The 21,571-nt window shown below is 39.5% G+C and overlaps 4 pseudogenes across 4 annotated transcripts; all 4 read left to right on the plus strand.

The window, feature by feature from the left end:
• Positions 1–334: 334 nt before the first annotated feature.
• AT3G32095 lies at positions 335–1,811 on the plus strand (annotated as a pseudogene; the record flags this gene model as incomplete). The annotated part of the gene is made up of 1 exon: positions 335–1,811.
• A 2,094-nt stretch (positions 1,812–3,905) lies between these two features.
• AT3G32110 lies at positions 3,906–9,905 on the plus strand (annotated as a pseudogene; the record flags this gene model as incomplete). The annotated part of the gene is made up of 1 exon: positions 3,906–9,905.
• A 1,124-nt stretch (positions 9,906–11,029) lies between these two features.
• AT3G32112 lies at positions 11,030–14,646 on the plus strand (annotated as a pseudogene; the record flags this gene model as incomplete). Its single annotated transcript has 1 exon — positions 11,030–14,646.
• Positions 14,647–15,211: 565 nt separating this feature from the next.
• On the plus strand, positions 15,212–19,892 carry AT3G32115 (annotated as a pseudogene; the record flags this gene model as incomplete). Its single annotated transcript has 1 exon — positions 15,212–19,892.
• Between the last annotated feature and the right edge of the window lie 1,679 nt (positions 19,893–21,571).

The raw sequence follows: 21,571 nt of genomic DNA on the forward strand, positions 1-21,571 counted from the left end.
TCCATTCCCAACATTATCCACAAAGGCTGGAGCTAATCTCACTGCTCTTCCTTTTACCTCATCAAAACGATTAGTGTTCGTGGGACTTGACTCCTTGTTCATACCTGATAAGTCGACCAATGTGATAAAAGAATGTATACCTCTCCCTTGATAAAAATAAAATAAAAATAATACATGAGATATTGAAAGGATTTTCAGACAGTCTATAGGGGTAGGAATGTTTCCTATGACCCCATTATTATACATTGTTTGAAATGATCAATTACAAAGGTTGGAAAAATGCCGAGGGTGTCAATCTAGTATGCGAGTTTCCCTTTGTTTACTCTCTAAAAGGAATAAGTCTAGGGGAGAGAAACAGTGCCATAAATATAAAGAAAATGAATGGTCGATTTGTTATGGTATAGTACAGGAATGAGTCTAAAAGGTTCTTAAACATTAACTTGATTGATGAGATCCAACGATGATAGCCTAGTGGATATAGTTGAGTGCTTTGGTATGGAATCTAGGATGTTGTGTGGGCTAGTGGGGAATTACATGGTGGTCAGGATTCGAGTAGAACTGTTTAATGCATGGATTTGGTTCAAATGGTGAAATTGTTGTTTGCCTAATTAGGTTTGCAACAATCAGTACTTTTAGAGGTAATAGCTAACAACTATCTTAAATCGATTTACTAATGTTTATGAAGAAAAGTTTACCTTTACCATGTTTTACATTTTTGTTTCATATGTAACAAGGGAGAACCAGATTACAAATGGTTTTGATGCTTCAGTTGTCGTCATTAATCCAGAGTATTTAGAGGTGGAAGTCTTTAAAAACAAGTAATCACTAAGCCTATACTATGTGTTTTCCTTATAAAAATGATATCCACATCTAAGTATACTTAAGTTGGTGATTTCATGGTCTTGTTGTAAATACAGTTTGCCAAAGGATGGTCTTGAACTCACAATTGTCGAGACTAAACCAAAGCTTGAATTGTCTGTTCGAAGTGATGATTACTTCGAGCACTATCCTAAAAAATCTATTGCCTGCTTACTTAATTTCACTGAGGTAGACAAATTAACTATTATAGTGTGTTTAATGTTACTCTGGAATTAAGATTCTATCAGATGATTTTCTAATACTTTTGCATGTATTCAGGCTCAGAAATGCAAGATAATGTGCACCATCTTTAAAATAGATGGTGATATGGGTTGGTTTTATGTTGGATGCAAGAAATGCAGCAAGAAACTTGAGATGAACAAGAATAACGATACCACCATTGCTGTTAAACTAAAAAAAGCCTACCTTCTGGTGTCCTAAATGCAACCTTAACATAACATAAGTGATTCCAAGGTTCGTGGTCTCATTCTTGTTTAGGACATCTCGCTCTTATTCATACAATTTACGGTGATTAAGAAACTAAATAACCAAACTTTTGGTTAAAGGTTTAAGTTGCATGTTGGAGTCATAGATCATATAGGAGATATTCAATGTATTCTGTTTGATGGAGCTGCCACAGAGATTGTTAGTTATTCAACATATGATCTTCTAGATGGCGTATATGATGATGATGTGAGTAATAACAATACAGAACAAGATTGTCATTTTAAAATTTTATCATTAAATTCTTATATTGTGTCATTTGTAATTCAGATGAAGGATCCTAAAAAAACTGCTACTTGTGTGTGTTGAGAATGACAATTTTTCTGGAAGTAATGATACCTACAGGGTTGGTAAGGTCTTGTCAGGTGTTGACAATGTGAAGATAGAGGATTGATATGTCCTGGTTTTTACTCATTTCTAACATAGTTTCAGAATGGTTTTTAGAGTCTTTCTAGTCTTTTTCGTATGATTTAATTCATTTCAGGTGCACTTACACATTTTGGAGCTATGAAGCATAATATAGATTTTTTGAGGCTTTTCAGCAATGAAGATTATCAAAAACGTTTTTCACGCGATGGTGTCGATCGACACCACACTTATGTCGATCGACACCCTTATTTCGGCTAATTTCTGATTTCTGCCAAGTCTTTGAGAAGCCTTGAAGTTTTCCTTATTTGCAAAGTAGTCCCTGCATGTTTTTAGTCACTGATATACTTAATTATTTGGTCATTTGTTAGACCTATGTTTTCTTAAGCTTTTTTTTTTTATATTGAGATACACTTTTAGAGAGAAGAATCCAATCCCTGTAGAGAGGATTCTGAACTCCTTTTACTCTATTTCTAATTCATCAATGCAAACTATTCAGATTATGATTTGTGTTTCTGTTATCATGTCTGAGTAATCACCTTGTTGGGTTTAGTGAGTCTCAATAGGGATTTAGATGGATTAGTAGATCCAAACCCCCTTAGGATTATTCTTAGATTTCTTCATCTTGATTATTCTTATTGTTAGTTTTAGATTGATCACCTATAACTTGATATTAGATAATAGGTATGCCCACCATAGGTACTTGTTATTTGAACTATCATAGATGAGCCTAGGCATTTGAGAAAGAACAGGTAGGCTCATAGAAGGGATCTGATTTAGATACTAGGTGAACTAATCAAACTTGATAATAATGCATGCTTTAGTATAGGATTTCTTGGCTTCTCCGGTTATCTTAGCTCTAAGTATAGAGAGTTTCGCGGAAAACCACCGGTTACCCTAAAATCATTGTTTGAGTTCGAGAACGGTGTGATAACAATCCTAATATTAGGTAGATCTACAATTTATTTATCTCCCGAGACAATTTCTTTGACCCGACGCTTTAATCTCTTGAATTTACAACTCATTTACTTGCTTTATTGTCTTTTACTTTCATTTACTTTATCTAGCTTATTTGAAAACATAATAAGTCTATTGTGGGAACATCGAGAGCTCAATGGAATTCGACCCAGTGCTAACGACGATCTCTTATTAGAGTGAGTAAGCTTAAGGCAATTTGAGCTATATCAAGCATCCCAATGACTCAGAGGGAACAATCAATCTTTCTCAGCTCATCTCAGGCACTGAGGTTAAACTCTATTTCAGTTGTGTTTTGTACTACATATTATAACTATTTACTAAAACTTTGAATCCTTTCAGGCAATGTACCTGCTCACTAACAGCAGTAGTGAAATGTTAGTATCTGGCATGACTACTCCATCTTCCAAGATAGCTGTGGAGGATACATCCGTGGAGAGATGTTCCATTACCAAGAAGACATGCTTGAAACCAATAAAGTTGGAGAAATTTGATGGCAATAACGAGACAGAGCTTGGAAAGGAAGAAGACAAGAAGAATAATGGGGGAAAATGATGTAGGAAAAGAGAATCCTGTTTCCAATGAACCAAATTGCGCTGCACTTTGATTGTGGCTTTTCCAATAGCTCATTGGAGACAAACTTATGTCGGAGAGAAGATACTCATGTTTTTGTTTTTTTCAAGCATATCTTGGTGTTCTGTTCTTTTGATATTTATTTAATAATGCCTACTTAGGGTATATCAGAGTAAATGATTTACTCTGATTAGTAGTCAACCTAGGTTCGTTTTTTTTTTTTTACCACTTTCATCAATAAGATCTTCTATTTTAAAAAGATTCTCTGTTACTTTTATTTTCGAGATATGCTATAAGAAAAATTAACTGACATTTTCCTTTCCCTGAGAACACTGCCCATCTTTTCCATCTCCTATTGTTTGTTTATCAACCTATAAATGAGAAAACGATTATATTTTACAGTAAAAATATATATACAAAATAGATAGTATTTATGATTAGGGGAAAACAACTCTCTACACTAAGTAGTTTAATGTGACTTGATCTAAGCTGTTAAAAGCATATATTTATAGTTAACACAAATTGTCAGTTTAGCTCCATAAATTTATCTCAAAGATTGAAATAAAGTCACTAATATGCAGGCAATAAACAATGTTTATAAAGCAAATTTAAAAGGAATGTTAAAAGTGATGTCTGCGGGAGGCGATTCTAGGGTTTTGATGCATGGTCAAGACGCCACTATGGTGGATGTCGGAGGGAAAGATAGGCCACCGGAGGACCCCCCTGATAAACCGGAGTCGTGGGCTCGGAAAGTCATTGGGACTGGTTTGGGAGGGATGCCGATTCCAGAGGAGATTTTAGATGATGAGTTTGTTAAATCGAGAGTGACACTGAAGTTCCCGAATGGTGTTGATGGGGAGCCGGTAATCACTATAGGGCAGGAGGTCATTGATGCTATGAATGGTTTGTGGAAGCAGTGCATGTTTGTGAAAGTGCTAGGCCGGAAAGTCTCGCTTGCGGCCGTAAGTCATAGGTTGAGGGAGATGTGGAAGCCGAGTGGAGCGATGTATGTTTTGGATCTCCCTCGACACTTCTTTATGGTCCGGTTTGAGAAGGAGGAGGAGTTCCTAACAGCCCTTACGGGGGGACCATGGAGAGCGTTCGGAAGCTGTCTTTTAGTGAAGGCTTGGTCACCGGAGTTTAATCCACTTAAGGATGAGATTGTGACTACTCCAATTTGGGTACGGATTGCGGATATGCCGGTGAGTTTTTATCACAAGTCAATTCTGATGAGTGTTGCGCAAGGGCTGGGGAGACCTCTGAAGGTTGATCTTACAATGTTACACTTTGAGAGAGGGAGGTTTGCTCGAGTTTGTGTTGAGGTGGATTTAAAAAGGCCTTTACAAGGTGCTCTGCTGGTGAATGGGGATAGGTACTATGTTGCCTATGAAGGCTTGACGAACATTTGTTCTAAATGTGGCATCTATGGCCATTTGGTGCACAACTGTCCGAAGGAGCTTTCTGAACAAGCGGCTGCTGTGGTCAATCAGTTGCGAGTTTCGGAGGTGGATGTGGCGAATACGGTCCCACAAGGAGATGGCTTCATTATGGTCAATAAGGCAGGGAGGAGAGAAGAGAGTGGGCTGAGGAATAGTGGAGTCCCGGCGGGCGGCGATCGTGGTGTGGGAGGGAATCAACGACGGGAATTGTACCGGAGAAAGGGTGCTGAGAATATTGCGTTATCGAACAGTTGTGGAAGGTTAGCGGATGATCTGGCTACAAAGGAGGTTAGGAAAGTTGCCAATCAATCAGAGTCGAATAAGGAAAATGAGAATATTCAGCCCCGAGCCCCGCGAGAACAAAGTGTCGAACAAGGGAAGGCAGTCGTTTTTGGCGCGTTGTTGGAGAATCGAATTAGTGGGCCGTATGGAGGGAGTAAAGAGAAGAGGCCAGTGAATAAGAAAGCTGGAGAGGCTAATGGGTCGAAGCCCAATCATGTAAGAAATAACAGGCCCACCCGGAGTTTAGTGTTCGGTCCGACTAAAGGTGACTATGAAAAGTTGACGAATGGGAAACAGATACGGGTTGAGAAAGAGAGTTTTGGGCGAGTTACAAACGGGACCAGAACGGTGGTTGATGGAGGTGCTGCTACAGCAATGGAGGTCGGTGTTACGGCGCTCAACGAGCAGGAGTGTATGGGTCAGGGAATAGTCCGATCGGGATCTGGGGTTGTCGCCCAAGAGAGATCGCCGACGGTAGCAGAGAGTGATTTAGTTGGGCAGAAATCACGTTCGCCGGGACCTGGGGTTGTCACCCATGAGAGGCCGCCGACGAGTCCTAACAGAGTCATAATGGGGATGAATTTGGTCCTGTCGGGGGCTGGGGTTATCACCCATGAGAGGCCACCGGCAGAGATGGATAGTCATGCGTTGGAGCTGAGATCGATTACGTTGGGATCTGTGGTTGTCACCCATGAGAGATCGCCAACGACGAATACTGGGTCTCGATCTGCATAGCAGCTCTCCCCGGTGCTTCATATTAATATTTGCAAGATAATCATGAATTGCTTATTGTGGAATTGCCGGGGGGCAAATAAACCTCAATTTAGACGCTCAATCCGTTATATTCTGAAGAAGTATATTACTGATGTTTTAGCTATCTTTGAAACTCATGCTGGAGGGGATCAAGCTAGTCGGATCTGTCAAGGTTTGGGCTTTGAGAACTCCTTTCGAGTCGATGCGGTTGGTCATAGTGGCGGGTTATGGTTATTATGGAGAACGGGAATAGGGGAAGTTTCAGTAGTAGACTCAACTGACCAGTTCATTCATGCGAAAGATGTTAATGGGAAGGATAATGTCAATCTCGTTGTTGTTTACGCTGCTCCGACCGCCAGTAGAAGAAGTGGACTTTGGGACAGGTTAGGAGATGTCATCCGTAGTATGGATGGACCTGTGGTGATTGGGGGGGACTTCAACACAATAGTGCGGTTGGATGAACGGTCTGGAGGAAATGGTCGTTTGTCAAGTGACTCTCTGGCATTTGGCGAATGGATTAATGATCACTCTCTGATTGATTTGGGTTTTAAAGGGAACAAGTTTACTTGGAAAAGAGGTAGAGAAGAACGTTTCTTTGTGGCAAAACGATTGGATAGGGTCCTGTGCTGTGCTCACGCTCGTTTGAAGTGGCAGGAAGCGAGTGTGTTGCATTTGCCTTTCCTTGCATCAGACCATGCCCCTCTCTACGTGCAGTTGACTCCGGAGGTAAGCGGTAATAGGGGAAGGAGGCCGTTTCGCTTTGAAGCAGCCTGGCTTTCGCATCCGGGCTTTAAGGAGCTACTGCTTACATCGTGGAATAAGGATATCTCTACTCCTGAGGCGCTTAAAGGTTTGCAGCAAACCTTATAGCAATGGAATAAGGAAGTCTTCGGAGATATCTGGAAAAAAAAAGAGAAACTGTTGGGGGACATTAAGAGAGTGCAGGAGCTGCTTGATCTCCACCAATCCGATGATCTTTTAAAAAAAGAAGAGGAGTTGTTAAAGGATTTTGACGTTGTTCTGGAGCAGGAGGAGGTAGTTTGGATGCAGAAATCAAGAGAGAAGTGGTTTGTTCATGGGGATCGAAATACGAAGTTCTTCCACACATCTACAATCATCAGGAGACGCAGGAATCAAATCGAAATGTTACAGGATAATGATGGTCGTTGGTTATCCAATGCGCAAGAGCTGGAAACGCATGCCATTGATTATTATAAACGTCTCTATTCATTGGATGACCTGGACGCTGTGGTGGAACAACTACCTCAGGAGGGTTTTACAGCTCTCTCAGAGGCTGATTTCAGTTCTCTGACAAAACCTTTCTCGCCTTTAGAAGTGGAAGGTGCGATTCGGAGTATGGGCAAGTACAAGGCTCCAGGGCCAGATGGTTTCCAACCTGTTTTTTATCAGCAGGGATGGGAGGTTGTGGGTGAATCTGTGACTAAGTTTGTTATGGATTTTTTCAGTTCTGGGAGCTTCCCACAGGAGACAAATGATGTGTTAGTGGTGTTGATAGCGAAAGTGTTGAAGCCGGAGAAGATAACACAGTTTCGCCCCATTAGCCTATGTAATGTCTTATTTAAGACGATTACTAAGGTCATGGTGGGGAGACTGAAAGGTGTCATAAATAAGTTGATTGGTCCTGCACAAACAAGCTTCATCCCGGGAAGATTGAGTACGGATAACATTGTGGTGGTACAGGAGGTGGTCCATTCAATGCGGCGGAAAAAAGGGGTTAAGGGCTGGATGTTGCTGAAGTTAGATCTGGAAAAAGCTTATGACAGGATTCGATGGGATCTTCTGGAAGATACTTTAAAAGCTGCAGGCCTGCCAGGAACTTGGGTTCAATGGATCATGAAATGTGTGGAAGGTCCCTCTATGAGATTGCTATGGAATGGTGAGAAGACGGATGCCTTTAAACCGTTGCGTGGGCTGCGACAGGGAGACCCACTGTCGCCGTATCTTTTTGTGCTGTGTATAGAACGGTTGTGTCATCTGATTGAAAGTTCTATTGCAGCAAAAAAATGGAAACCGATAAAGATATCTCAGTCCGGTCCAAGATTATCACATATATGTTTTGCTGATGACCTAATCCTTTTTGCTGAAGCTTCTATTGACCAAATCCGGGTGCTTAGAGGAGTTTTGGAGAAATTCTGCGGCGCTTCGGGTCAAAAAGTCAGTTTAGAGAAGTCAAAAATTTACTTCTCTAAAAATGTTTTGCGGGATTTGGGGAAGCGGATCAGCGAGGAGAGCGGTATGAAAGCAACGAAGGACTTGGGCAAGTATTTAGGGGTGCCAATTCTGCAGAAACGAATTAACAAAGAGACATTTGGGGAAGTTATTAAAAGATTTTCGTCGAGATTAGCAGGCTGGAAAGGTCGTATGTTGAGCTTCGCAGGGCGGCTCACACTCACCAAGGCAGTTTTGACGTCAATCCTAGTGCACACCATGAGTACTATTAAACTGCCACAGTCGACGTTAGATGGTTTGGACAAGGTGTCTCGAGCCTTTCTTTGGGGAAGTACTCTGGAAAAGAAGAAACAACATTTAGTTGCCTGGACTCGTGTGTGCTTACCAAGGAGGGAGGGTGGTTTAGGCATTCGTTCAGCCACAGCGATGAATAAGGCGTTGATAGCTAAAGTAGGTTGGAGAGTTTTAAATGATGGTTCAAGTCTTTGGGCACAAGTCGTGAGGAGTAAGTACAAAGTAGGAGATGTTCATGATCGAAATTGGACTGTAGCAAAGAGTAACTGGTCCTCAACCTGGAGAAGTGTAGGAGTGGGTTTACGGGACGTTATTTGGCGGGAACAGCACTGGGTAATTGGAGATGGGAGACAAATCAGGTTCTGGACGGATAGGTGGTTGTCTGAAACGCCTATTGCTGATGACTCTATTGTACCTCTTTCCCTGGCTCAGATGTTGTGTACGGCCCGAGACTTATGGAGAGATGGGACAGGCTGGGACATGTCACAAATAGCACCTTTTGTGACTGATAATAAGCGTCTTGATCTATTGGCTGTGATAGTAGATAGTGTCACAGGTGCACATGATCGTTTAGCTTGGGGAATGACTTCAGATGGGCGTTTCACAGTCAAATCAGCATTTGCAATGTTGACTAATGATGATTCTCCGAGGCAGGATATGAGTAGTTTGTATGGGCGTGTGTGGAAAGTCCAGGCACCGGAACGGGTACGGGTTTTTCTTTGGTTGGTAGTGAACCAAGCAATTATGACGAACTCCGAGCGTAAGAGAAGGCATTTGTGTGATTCTGATGTTTGTCAAGTTTGTCGAGGAGGCATAGAATCAATCCTACATGTTCTTAGGGACTGTCCCGCTATGTCGGGCATATGGGATCGTATTGTACCAAGGAGATTGCAGCAGTCGTTCTTCACTATGTCCTTATTGGAGTGGCTCTACTCGAATCTAAGGCAAGGTCTTATGACAGAGGGTAGTGACTGGTCGACGATGTTTGCTATGGCGGTTTGGTGGGGATGGAAATGGCGGTGTAGCAATATTTTTGGGGAGAATAAAACATGCCGTGATCGGGTGCGCTTCATAAAAGACCTAGCTGTGGAGGTGTCGATAGCTTACTCGCGGGAAGTCGAGCTCAGGCTGTCGGGGTTAAGAGTGAACAAACCGATACGTTGGACACCTCCTATGGAGGGATGGTACAAGATCAATACAGATGGAGCTTCACGTGGGAACCCGGGTTTAGCTTCAGCCGGAGGAGTGTTGAGGAACAGTGCGGGTGCATGGTGTGGAGGCTTTGCGGTTAACATTGGGCGGTGTTCAGCACCGCTAGCAGAACTGTGGGGTGTGTATTATGGGTTGTATATGGCTTGGGCTAAACAACTTACACACTTGGAGCTCGAAGTGGATTCGGAGGTGGTGGTAGGTTTCCTCAAGACAGGGATAGGTGAGACTCATCCCTTGTCTTTCCTGGTACGTTTGTGCCACAACTTTTTATCAAAGGACTGGACAGTCCGTATATCTCACGTATATCGGGAAGCTAATAGTCTTGCAGACGGTTTAGCTAACCATGCGTTTTCTTTGTCGTTGGGTCTTCATGTTTTTGATGAGATCCCGATTTCTCTTGTTATGCTTTTGAGCGAGGATAATGACGGGCCTGCGCGCCTAAGACGAGTTTGTTTGTAATTTTTCTGTTAGTTTTTTAATAAATTCCGGGGGTTTTTCCCCGGTGATTCACCAAAAAAAATAAACAATGTTTATAGACCGTATATGTTCTTTATTGGTATAAAGAAATTTTAGAGAGCTGTGATCGTCATATTTTGGTACCTATATTTATGGTATTCAGATATTCTATCTCGACAATAATTATTTTGTTAAACATAAGAGTGTATACACTAAATATTCATATGTTAGTTACCAACTGTATTTGTGACCTATATTTACGGTAAAAAATTAAAATATTTTAACAATATATTTTAGGGACCTATTATAGATTCTCAAAATATTACAAAGACCTCAACCACATTCACACAAAACTTTTGATCTTTGTTCAAGAATACATTATCTTCCCATGTCTTACGTGAATCATTGCAAATTAAGAATTTACAAGTAATTTCTAATATAAGACACTCCATTCTTGGTGATTTTTTTGAAAAGATCTTAGTGTTTTTCATTATTAACACACTTTCCTTTTTGTATACTATATTGTAGGATGAGGAAGAGAAAAGATGGTGCGTCAAATGATGAATCAAAGAATACGAATAACCATCGTCATATGTCAGATATTGAGAATGAAAATCCCAATCCTAACCAGAGTGCTAGCAGTATTCCCACCCATGTTCCAAACAAGCAAATTTTTGGATAATATCTTGAGTCATAAGATATTTAAATAAAGCTTGATAATATCTTGAGTTATAAGATATTTAAATAAAGAAGATTAGGACTAATAATTCTAGGAGTTATCTAGAGTTATGTTAGGAGTTATCTAATTATAGTTCTAATAGGATTAGGAGATGGTATCAAAGATATATATAAGGGAGATGTCAAAGTGTGACATAACTTATGAGATTAAGTGTTTGATTGAGAGATTGAGAGTTTAGATTTTGAGAGAATTTTCCTAAACTAATAAAGAGAGATATTCTTTGTTTTTGTGTTCTTAATCTTTCCTTCAAAAAAATATTTGGTATCAGAGCCGTTTCTAAAATCGAAAGAAGAAAACGTTTTTCAAATCAAAACATGGGAGATATTGTTGCAGTGAAACCAACAGAGAATGGACCATCATCCATTACGTGTCATATGCTTAACTTAAGCAATTACACAGTTTGGGCAATTCGTATGCAAATAACACTTGGAATTCATAAGATGTAGGAGACCATTGATCCTAGAACAACCGACTTTGATAAGAACCTCATGGCTAGGGGTTTACTTGTCCAATCCATACCAGAAGCTCTCACATTACAAGTAGGGAATCTACAAACTGCAAAGGAAGTATGGGACTCGATAAAGACTAGACATGTAGGAGCCGAAAGAGTTAAATAAGCTAGACTACAAACCCTAATGGCAGATTTTGAAAAGATGAAGATGAAAGAAGCAGAGAAGATTGATGACTTCGCTAGAAGACTCTCAGAACTATCGACAAAATCTGCACCCCTTGGAGTCAATATTGAAGTCCCTAAACTTGTCAAGAAGTTTCTGAATAGTTTGCCAAGAAAGAAATACATCGACTTCATTGCCTCATTAGAACAAGCTTTGGATCTTAAAAACACAACGTTTGAAGACATTATTGGTCGCATGAAAGTCTATGAGGAACGTGTATGTGACCCAAAAGAGGAAACTAATGAAGATCAAAACAAGTTGATGTATACGAGTTCAGACTCAAACAGTGGAAACCGAGATTATCAAGGAGATTTCCGGCATAGAGGACGTGGTGGCAAAGGAAATTATAGAGGAAGAGGTCGCAGACGAAATGGAGGAAGAGATGCTTCACAAATAACATGTTTTCGCTGTGACAAACTTAGTCACTATGCCTCTCAATGTCCTGACCGATAACTTAAGTTGCAAGAAGCACAAGAGAATGAAGCTAGGGACATCAAAGAGACAGAAAAAGCATATGCACTCATGATGCATGAAGTAGTTTATTTGAATGGATAGAATTGTGTACCTAGCAATTTTGAGACAAACATCGATGAGTATTGGTATCCCGAAAATGGAGCTAGCAATCATATGACTGGAGATAGGAGATATTTTGACAAACTTGATGAATCTGTAACAGGAAAAGTGAGGTTTGGAGATGACTCTAGGATTGACATACATAAAGGGAAAAGGAACAATAGCTTTCACATATGTGAATGGGAGATCAAGAATAATGAAAGATGTGTATTACATACCTGACTTGAAGAGCAACATAATCAGTCTTGGACAAGCTACAGAGTCCGGTTGTGATATCAAATTAAAGGGAGAATATTTAACGATGCATGATCAAGATGGAAAGCTTTTGGTAAAAGCGGAGAGGTATAAGAATTGATTGTACAAGGTGAGAATGGGATTAAGATATGGAGCTCGTTTGTACTTTTCTACTATAAGTGAATCAAGTCCTTGGCATGCAAGAATGGGTCATGTAAATCTTGCAACCATATAGACTATGATAGATAAAGAACTAGTACAAGGAGATCCAACTATCACTATCGAGAAAGAAATATGCAGCTCTTGTTTACTTGGAAAGCAAACTAGAAGAATGTTTCCACTAGAAGCTACTTTCAGAGCAGTTAGAAAGCCATAACTCATTCATGGGGATCTTTGTGGACCCATAACACCAAGTACAAGAGCAGGAAACAAATACATATTTGTACTTATTGATGACTTCTCACGCTACATGTGGACAATCATACTTAAGGACAAAGGAGATACGTTTCAGAAATTTTGTAACTTCAAGAGTTTGGTCGAAAAAGAGTCTAATGCAAGAATACAAATTTTCAGAACGGAGAGAGGAGGAGAGTTTGTGTCACATGAATTCAACATGTTCTATGAAGAATCACGTATAATAAGACATCTTACAGCCCCTTACACTCCACAGCAAAACAGTGTAGTTGAAAGAAGAAATAGGACTTTGATGGAGATGATGAGAAGTATTTACAAAACACATGCATTTGCCAAATTATCTATGGGGGGAAGCTATCAAACATTCCACCTATCTCCTTAACAGAGTCATGACACGATCCCTTAAAGACAAGACGCCTTATGAATGCTTCATAGATAGGAAACCAATAGTTGAGCACATTTGAATCTTTGGATGCACCGCATATGCAAAAATTGACAAGCAACAACTGAGAAAGCTAGATGACAAGTCAAGAGTTCTTATTCACTTAGGGACAAAACTAGGATCAAAAGCATATCGACTGTTTGATCCACAAGCACAAAAATAGTTGTGAGCCGAGATGTTGTCTTTGATGAAGCAAAAGGATGGGATTGGAGATATAGCAACACGATCAAAGATGGAGATGGAAACTTTGGTATTACGTTTCACAGTTATGGAAATCATGGACTTCAAGACTTTCAAGAGTCCATTACTTTAGAGCATAACGAGCAAACACATAATGATACATAAGAAATAGAGACCGAGAATGTAACACAACACAAAGAAGGAGAAGAACATGAGACTAGGGAGAATGTTACAAGTCTTGCTCCCATTTTGAGAAGATCGCAAAGACAGATTAATAAGCCTGCCTAAGTATCTTGAAGACTATGTCTTAATAACTGATGAAGAAGGAGAGTTTGTATTGCTTAGTTTAAACGATGAGCCAAGAAACTTCAATGAAGTAAAAGAGCATAAGAAATGGGTGCAATCTTGTGAAGAAGATATTAGTTTTATTGAGAAACTAAAGACATGAGATCTTGTAGAGCTACCAATCGGAGTAAAACAAATAGGTCTAAAGTGGGTTTTTAAGCTTAAAAGAAATTCATATGGGAGTATCAACAAGCATAAAGCTCGACTTGTGGCAAAGGGTATGTACAACAGTACAGAGTGGATTTTGAGGAAGTCTTTGCTCCTGTAGCACGAATTGAAACAATAAGACTTCTTATTGACCTTGCCACTTCACACGGATGGGAAATACATCACTTAGATGTTAAAACATCGTTTTTACATGGTAATCTGAAGGAAACAGTCTATGTGTGTCAACCAGAGGGCTTTGAACAGGAAGGAAAAGAAGAGAAAGTTTATAAGCTCAACAAAGCTCTATATGGCCTTAGACAAGCACCAAGAGCGTGGTACAACAAATTAAATCACATTCTCTTGGAACTTTGCTATTCAAAATGTTCAAAAGAGCCATCCGTGTATCGAAAGAAGGTTAGTGATCATGTTATGATAGTAGCTGTGTATGTTGATTATCTATTCCTCACAGGGACAAGTTTAGAGCTCATCATTAGATTCAAGAAAGAAATGTCTTCAAAGTTTGAGATGAGTGATCTTGGTCTATAGTCATACTATCTTGGAATAGAAGTACTACAACACGGTGAAAGAATAATTTTGAACCAGAGTCGTTATGCGCTTAAGATTATAGAAGAAGCTGGGATGAAAGACTGCAATCCAGTTCATACACCTATGGATATTAATTTTCAACCATCAAAGTCTAAATATGAAAAAGAAGTTGATGCTAAACTTTACAGAAGGAATGTAGGTTGCCTCAGGTATTTTCTTCATACAAGACCGGATTTTTCATATTGTGTAGGAGTTTTAAGTAGGTACATGCAAAGTCCTACAGAATCTCATGATGTGGCAATGAAGCAATGCTTACGATATATGAAAGGGGCGACTACAGTTGGCTTAAACTACAATCGATGTACTGAAATTAAGTTAAATGGCTTTAGTGACAGCAATCACAGTGTTGATCCAGACGATGGGAGAATGTTGGGAGTTCCTGTGTTTTCAAACCTCTTCCACGGGTTTGGCTTTTATGTTATCCTTGAGGGCAAGCAAAAGTTAAGTCTGAGGGAGTTGATATATCCCTATTTTTACCGTTTTTAACTATGTTTTAGGTATAGGTTTTAGAGTTTATTTGTTATTTCTAGAGTCTTTTCTAGTCCTTTTCAGGTCTTTACATGTTTGAGATTCATTTGGAAATAATGGAGCATTCTGGAGGAAAACAGAGAATTAAAAACGTTGCGTTTTGCTCTGGGCGTGAAAAAGGGCGATCTAGGGTTTTAGCTTCTCTCGCAAGTTCCGATGCCGACGGAGTGTACTCCGCTGCGGGATGAAGGAAACACGAGCAATGAGATACCGGAGATGATAATGAGAACAATAGAGGTTTGTGAAGTTGCAGGGGAAGAGCCAAATTCTGAGGTGAGTAGAGAAGATGGTTGCATCCAGTCAATCGCAGGGAGAGGAGTTAGTAGTGACTGGGATGGGAAATATGATATCAGATCGTGTTAGGAAGAGGAAAATGTAGTAGAAAACAAGGTTGCGAATACTGGGAAGGTACATGGGTCGTGGGTTGCAGCGGTGTAGAGCAATGTTCAGACAAAAACAGAGGTCTTAAATATTGAGGAGGTAGACGGCATACCAACGACAACAATACCAAACAGTGTTTTTGAGGAAGCTAAGCCGCTATGGGATGACTTCCTCGTCGGAAAATTCCTGGCTAAAGCTCTTTTTGTGGGAGGAATCCATGCTCTAGTGAACAAGATATGGACATTAAGGGATAAATCAGTACGAATTGATGTGTTTGTGGTGAACCAAACTACTGTGCGGTTTCGCATAAAGGATGACCTTATTTGATCGAGGATTCTTAGAAGAGGTATGTTGAACTTATGTGGTGTTCCAGTGGTGCTATCAAAATGAACTCCCATTGCTGATATGGACCAAGAGGAAATTAAGACTATACCTCTTTAGGTTATAGTTAAGAATGTACCACCAAAATATTTTTCCTGGAAAGTATTGAGTGCTATCACTAGTCCTTTGGGAATACCTAAAAAGTTACATCGAGACACGGAAACCTGTAAGTCGTTTGAAGAAGCAAAAGTATTGGTAGAAGTGGATTTAACTAAAAAGTTACCAAAACTTTTTCTTTCAAATCAGAGAAAGGAGGAGATACAAAAGTGGAATTTGTGTATCCTTGGTTATTGCCAAGATGCAGTAACTGTACTAAATGAGGTCATCTAGAATCGGACAGCTTGTTAAGGAAAAAGGAGAATCATGGGGTTGAGATTGGCAAGATAATAACAGAACATGAAGTCTCTTGGGAAACAGGTGAAATAAGAGAAAGAAAAGAATCAGCTGAAGGAGACGCCATAGTGTTAAAAGAGCTACCTATTGAGGGGAACAGAATTTTAACAGGAAAGCAAGTAAGGGAAAACGAGACAGAGAACACATTGGAAGATGGGGAGAGGCTTTGGAGCACACAAGGGAAGGTTATAAGGAGTCTAGGGAAAAGTAATGAGTTAAGGTATGGAGAGGTCTCCATTATGACAAACTCTTTTTCATGTCTCATTGATAAGGGAGAGACAGGGGAGGATGTTGATGACATAGAAACAGAGAGAGATGACCATAAGAAAGAAGATGAACAAGAGGAAGACTCTAAGAAAGTAGAGGATATACAACGTAAGGTCGATGCGGGAAATAAAAATGAATATCAAGAAGCTGGAGGGATGCTGAGACAATCAATTCCTAGAGTTTCGAAAGATAGTCACAAGTTCATCTCGACAAGTACAACACAGAGCACTAGGATCCCCAATCCTAAGAATCTGAGAACACGTCAAACTCAAAAAACTCATTATTTTCAGGTTTTTTTTGGAACTTTTGGGGTTTCAATAAAACAAGTAAACATGGAGTGGTGAGAAAATGGATGATGGAAGGCAATTTTGATTTTGGTTGTTTTCTAGAAACGAAAGTAAAGGAAGGTAGAGCTGATCGAATAATTAATTATGTGCTCAAAGATTGGTCTTTAGTCTCAAATTATGAAGAGCATCGTTTGGTAGGTTATGGCTGGTTTGGAGAAACAATGTAAGGGTCACTCCGCTTTATAAGACTGCACCGCTTATCATTTGTTCAGTCTATGTTGAAGGTAGACAAAAGGAATTCTTTGTCTCTTTTGTTTATGCATCAAACTTTGTAGCTGAAAGGAAAGCTCTTTGGAGTGATATCAGAAACCATCAAGATTCTCCTCTGTTTAAAGACAAAGCTTAGCTTATATGTGGGGATTTTAATGAAATATTGGAAGGTGATGATCAGTCTCTATATGATTCCTCACCTTTTATTCCATCAGGGATGCGAGATTTTCAGGATATAGTCTGATACTGTGAACTCACGGATCTAAGCTATCAAGGTACGAGATTCACTTGGTGTAATAAAAGACAAGAGGGTACCATATGCAAGAAGCTAGATAGAGTATTACTTGGTGTAATTGAAGGACGTTTTTCAGAAGCTGGTGTCTATCGACACCACACCTGTGTCGATCGACACTTTAATCGTTCCCAAGGGAATTCTCGTTTTTTACCAAGTCTTTGAGAAGTTTTGAAGTTTTCCTTATTTTACAAAGTAGTCCCTGCACGTTTTTAGGGACGAATATACCTAATTGTTTGGTCATTGTTAGACCTAGTTTTTGTTCTTGAGCTTTTGTTACACATTTGAGAGAAGAATCCAATCCCTTGAGAGGGGATTCTGAACTCCTTTGCTATTATTGTTAATTCATCAATGAAAACTATTCAGATTATGATTTGTGTTTCTATTGTCATGTCTGAGTAATCACCTTGTTGGGTTTAGGGAGTCTCAATAGGGATTTAGATGGATTAGTAGATCGAAAACCATTTAAGATTATTCTTAGAGTTCTTCATCTTGATTATTCTTAATGCTAGTTTTAGACAGATCACCTAGAACTTGATATTAGATAATAGGTATGGCCGCCATAGGTACTTGTTATTTAAACTATCATAGATGAGCCTAGGCATTTAAGAAAGAATAGGTTGGCTCATAGAAGGGCCCTGGTTTAGATAATAGGTGAACTAATCAAGCTTATTAACAATGCATTCTTGAGCATAGGATATCTCGGCTTCTCTGGTTATCTTAGCTTTAATTATAGAGACTTTCGCGGAACGCCACTGGTTACTCTTGAATCATAGTTTGAGTTCAAGAAAGGTGCGATAACAATCTTGATATTAGCTAGATCTACAATTTATCTATCTCGCGAGATAATTCCTTAGACCTAACGCTTTAATCACTTGAATCTACAAATCATTTACTTGCTTATTTTTCTTTAATATTCAATTACTTCATTTAGCTTATTAAACAACATCATAAGTCTATTGTGTGAACATCGAGAGCTCAGTGGAATTTGACCCATAAGTGCTAACGACGATCTCTTATTTGAGGGAGTAAGCTTAAGGCAATTTAATCTATATCACGTACCTTGGCTATCATACAGCACTTGAAGAGAGATGGAGAACATCCTGTCCACTTTTTCACTCAACATCTGCAATGTTTAGGCTGTCAAAGAAATTGAAAGAGCTGAAACCTCATCTACGAAAGATGGGAAAACAGATGGTTAGTGCTATATCAACTCGTACTAAAGAAACCTATAAGACACTTTGTGACCTGTAGAACGTGACAATGACTGATCTAACTTCGCAAGCATTCACAGCTGAGGCAGCTGCGTATGAGAAATGGAGGAGGTTGTCAGACATTGAGGAGAGGTAGTTGCAACAAAAGGCAAAGCTTCACTGGATGAGAATAGGAGATTAGAACAATACGGCTTTCTTTGCTGCAGCAAAACTTAGGGAAGTAAGAAACAATATCATAGAAATTCAGTGTGAAGATGGGACCATAGCATAGACTCAAGATCGCATTAAAATAGAAGCAGAAAGATACTTTAGAGATTTTCTATCTATGCGTAGATTATATCCAATGGTCGAGAGAAGATCTAGAAAGCATTGTGAGCTTTAAATGTGATCAAGAAGACAAGAACATGCTGATACAAGAAGTATCAGAGGAGGAAGTAAGGAAAACATTATTTGCGATGCTGGTTAATAAGTCACCAGGGCCAGATGGATTCACCTCTGAGTTCTTTAAGGAATCATGGTCAATTGTGGGTAAGGACTTCATGTTAGCTATCCAATCTTTTTTCAAGAATGGGTTTCTACCAAAAGGAGTAAATTCAACTATCCTAGCTTTAATACCAAAAAAGAATGAAGCAAAAGTAATGAAAGACTACAGGCCAATATCTTGCTACAATGTTATATATAAGGTCATATCCAAGATTCTCGCAATCCAGCTAAAGACCATTCTTCTAAAGTTCATAGCTCCAAACCAATCGGCCTTCATCAAAGACTGATTGCTAATGGAGAACCTTTTGCTTGCCACAGAAGTAATTAAAGATTACAACAAAGATTCTGTCTCTCCACATTGTGCTATGAAGATAGACATCTCTAAAGCATTTGATTCTGTTCAATGGGGGTTTTTTGTTCAAAACGTTGCGAGCTCTCGATTTCCCAGAGTAGTATGTAGATTGGATACAAACCTGTGTCAGCTCAACATCTTTCTCAGTTCAAGTAAACGGTGAACTCTCATGTTATTTTAATAGCTAGAGAGGGCTTCGACAAGGCTGCTCCCTAAGCCCCTACCTATTCGTCATAGGCCTGAATGTCCTTTCAAGAAAGATTGATAAGGCTTTTCATGTAAAACGAATTGATTTTCATTAAAAATGTAAACAAATGAAGCTCACACACCTCTGTCTTGCAGACGATCTAATGGTTTTTGTCGAAGGAAACAAGAAATCAATAGAAGGAGTACCGGAGGTCTTTGAAGATTCTGCAGGTCACTTTGGCCTGAAGATTAGCCTTGAAAAATCTACTCTTTATATGGCCGGTGTCACCACAAGTGTAAAGGAGGAAATCGTGGAACAATTTCCATTTAAATATGGAATACTACCGGTCGTTATTTAGGATTGCCTCTAATGACAAAGAAGATGACTACAACGGACTACCTTCCTCTATTGGAGAAGATTCGCACACAAATAAGTTCTTGGACAGCGAGAACTCTCTCCTTTTCGGGGCGACTCCAGTTAATCAGCTCTGTGATTTTCAGCGTAACAAACTTCTTGGGAGCAAAACCCTATGGAGACTCCCTTTAGAGAAGATCTTTCTTACTCTTTCTCTTGATATATTGACTATTGATTTCCTATTCAATCATGTTTTGTTCTTCTATGATCATGCTGAGTAGTTCTCTTGTTGGGTTTAGGAATTCTCAATTAGGGATTTGGATGAATTAGTAGATCGAAAACCCTTTTAGGATAATGATATGTTTATAATTTGCATGATTTAGGCATTCATTCTTCAGCACTTTGTCATTCTTTCATCCACATTTCATCTCATTAGGAGTCGTTTTAGTGTGTTTTGCATACGTAGGACGATTTTGCATTAGGATTGCATGTGTACTGCATATTTGGTTGTTTTCAGGTACTTTGGATGCTTTTGGAGTTCAAACAGAGGAGAAACAGAACAGAAAGTCAGAATGCCCAATGACGCCTTCAGCCAAAGTACTCTATCGCAACCTTGGAACCCTGTCAGGGCAAATCACTTTATCGCAACACCGGAGAAGCTAGCAGCTCAGTTTCACTCAATTGCGAAGCCGGAGGAATCACCCATCTTACACCACTCGATCACCACCTCATGACATCCACTCGATCGCACTTGATCATAGGGTCGCTGGACCATTCAATCTCGTCTTCACTTCAGACCACTCGATCGCAAGGCGGAGTCCCTGAAGCCCAGTTTGGTCAATGACATACTCGATCACAGGGAATCCCATTTCAACCCATCAGATGCCATTGACACACTCGATCACAGGGTCATGACGTGAAGATTCACTATCTATCTAGTTTCCTTATTTGTTTCATTTTCGCTTATATAAGTAGCCTCTTAGGGTTTTCCCTAGGGCAACCATTATTCATTCACTTTTACATTTTCGCAACTTTCATAGCCGCAGTGTTTCTCCTGCGAGTTTGTATATTCACTTTCAAGTATTTTGATATTCAGTTTTTCGTTTAAGTCTTTTATCATTTCTGTTATCTGTTTTCAATCGTTGCTTTACTATTGTCTTTGATTATATCTGAGTAGTGAACCGTATTTCTGAGGATGGGATAGAGTAATTGTGGTTTACTTTGTCGTTTTAAGTGGTTGAGTCTAGAATACTAGAATCCCTTCTGGATTAGTTGCGCTTATTGCTTGTTTCACTGGCTAATGTGGAATATGAATCCAAACGCTCCGGCGATCAGAAGGCGTTTAATGGAACGTTGGATCTATTAATTCCAGAGATATTCGCCTCTACCCCAAGGGATTGGCTTTAACAAGTTGATTCGATATTGCCTGCTTAGTTAGAGATCTCTAATGGGAATTAGGTCAGTGTCTAGCTTTGCTTGAGGATTTCTATCACGGGACTGAATTAATCTGTTGTTGAACTTGTTGTCTAGGGATAGCTTCTGTGAAGTTTTGTCAACCGCCTAAATAGATTAAGGAGACCACACTATTCGATTACCCCGTCTTTAGGAATCGTTTATCTATTTGACTGCCTGTTATCATTTCTGCTTTGTTATTCACCTGCCTGTTATTGCCGTTTCTGCTTTTAGTTTCATTTCATTTCTGTTATTGCATACTAGGACTGTTAGAACCAACCAACTCTCTACTTGGCTTGACTTAGAGCTTTCAAATCATATCTCATCTGTTTGTATCACACCGGATTGGATTGACAACCTAAAATACTACAACGACAAGATAGTGTTTTAGGATTAATTAAGTAAAATCCTACTATCAGATAATATATTTAGAATTCTTCATCTTCGATTGTTCTTAATGCTAGTTATAGAGTA

This window comes from Arabidopsis thaliana, chromosome 3 (assembly GCF_000001735.4).
Source record: "Arabidopsis thaliana chromosome 3, partial sequence".
In the NCBI taxonomy this organism is placed as follows: Eukaryota; Viridiplantae; Streptophyta; class Magnoliopsida; order Brassicales; family Brassicaceae; genus Arabidopsis; species Arabidopsis thaliana.